Genomic DNA, 2500 nt, shown 5'->3' with positions numbered 1-2500 from the left:
AATAAATATAAAGTGCACTTTGCTGTGCGAGTCCAGAGTTTAAAGTGTCATGGTGCGAAAGGTGTGATATGTACAGAGAAGAAGTGTGATGGATGGAGAGGGTGGACCAGTTTTTAGATCCTGGGTGTTTCCTGGTTTAAAATCCGAATGGCCTGCGGGAAGAAGCTCCTCCTCATTCTCTCTGTGTTCGCTTTCAGGGAGCAGAAGCGTTTCCCTGAACATAACAAAGTAAAGAGTCCATTATTGGGATGGCTGAGGTCCTTCACAATCTTCCTGGCTCTGGTCCTGCACCGCGTGCTGTAGATGTCCTGCAGGTCAGGGAGCTCGGTGTGGATGGTACGTTCAGCTGAACGCACCACCCTCTGGAGGGCTCGTCTGTCCTGCATGGTGCTGTTCCCAAACCAGGAAGTGATGCTAGCCGTCAGAACGCTCTCAATGGTGCAGGTGTAAAAAGTCTTTAGCACCTGAGAGGGTAGTTTAAAGTCCCCTAAGCGTCTCAGATGGTACAGACGCTGCAGGGCCTTCTTCACCAGGGTGTTAGTGTGACAGGACCAAGACAGATCCTGTGTGATGTAAACACCAAGGTACCGGAAACTGTCCACTCTCTCCACTGGAGTCCCGCAGATGTTTAGCGGTTGGTATGACCGCTCCAGCTTTGTGCTGAAGTCCACTATCAACTCCTTAGTCTTGCTGACGTTCAGGAGAAGGTTGTTCTCCAGGCACCATCTCTCCAGGTTTTTAACCTCCTGTAGGTAGGCCGTCTCGTCATTGTTGGAGATCAGGCCCACCACAACAGTGTCGTCAGCAAACTTGATGATGGTGGTGGAGTTGGAAGTGGCCACACAGTTATATGTGTACAGCGAGTACAGCAGGGGGCTCAGAACACAACCCTGGGGAGTTCTCACCTACTCTACACACACGAGTCAGGTGTGCGGTTCATCTCACCTACTCTACACACACGAGTCAGGTGTGCGGTTTATCTCACCTTCTCTACACACAATGAGTCAGGTGTGCGGTTTATCTCACCTACTCTACACACACGAGTCAGGTGTGCGGTTCATCTCACCTACTCTACACACACGAGTCAGGTGTGCGGTTCATCTCACTACTCTACACACATGAGTCAGGTGTGCGGTTCATCTCACCTTCTCTACACACACGAGTCAGGTGTGCGGTTCATCTCACCTACTCTACACACACGAGTCAGGTGTGCGGTTCATCTCACCTACTCTACACACACGAGTCAGGTGTGCGGTTCATCTCACCTACTCTACACACACGAGTCAGGTGTGCGTTCATCTCACCTACTCTACACACATGAGTCAGGTGTGCGTTCATCTCACCTACTCTACACACACGAGTCAGGTGTGCGGTTCATCTCACCTTCTCTACACACACGAGTCAGGTGTGCGTTCATCTCACCTTCACTACACACACGAGTCAGGTGTGTGTTCATCTCACCTTCTCTACACACACGAGTCAGGTGTGCGTTCATCTCACCTACTCTACACACACGAGTCAGGTGTGCGTTCATCTCACCTACTCTACACACATGAGTCAGGTGTGTGGTTTATGTTTTATTTGGGATGAATTGGTATAATGTTAATTTAACATTAACACACAATTAGCATATTGTTTATCTGTGCATTTACTAAATGAGCACTGTGTTACATCTGAACTGAACTATTTTTATAATCAATTTATATTCTGTTCTTAAGTGTCTTCATTAATTTGTAAATAAAATGTAAAAAAAAAATTGAATTCCTTGTTTTTATTGTTGTGATTATTTTTTTATGATTGTTTTACTTTATTTATGTAAAGCAGTTTGAATTATTATTGTAATTGACGCAGTCTCTATGCTACAATAATAACGATAGAAACAAAGTGTTTCACTGTGGGGACACTGTCTTTATACTGTAAGTACAATTTGACTGTATTATTTGTGTCCCCTTGAAAAATGTATCATGAGAAATTTTAGATTTATTGTCCCCCCTACTGTTAAATGAAATTTACGCCCATGGGCACAAAGTCAAACACATACCAGAGTCCTTCTGTCAATCAGCAACTAATATCACTCCTGATACAACACAAGATCATTATTATACAAATAAACATGCTGCTGCTACACGGCAGAGCAGAGGAGAAACAGGAGTAAGATGAGAAGGAGAACAGAAAGAGAGAGAGAGAGAGAGAGAGAGAGAGAGAGAGAGAGAGAGAGAGAGAGAGAGAGACAGACAGACAGACAGACAGACAGACAGACAGACAGACAGACAGACAGACAGAATGAAAGTAGAAGTAAAAAACAGTAAGAAACACTGTATCTTTGAAAAGTGTTGATTTTGAAAAAGTCCAGAGTAAAAAACACACATGACCATCATCACATTCATCCCAAATTTCCACCGTTCCTCTCCTGATCTGCACACACACACACACACACACACACACAATTACACACACACACACACACACCACACACACACACACACACACACACACACAC

This window comes from Silurus aristotelis, assembly GCF_946808225.1.
Source record: "Silurus aristotelis genome assembly, chromosome: 8".
Lineage (NCBI taxonomy): Eukaryota > Metazoa > Chordata > Actinopteri > Siluriformes > Siluridae > Silurus > Silurus aristotelis.
Note: the sequence above shows the minus strand (reverse complement) of the source record.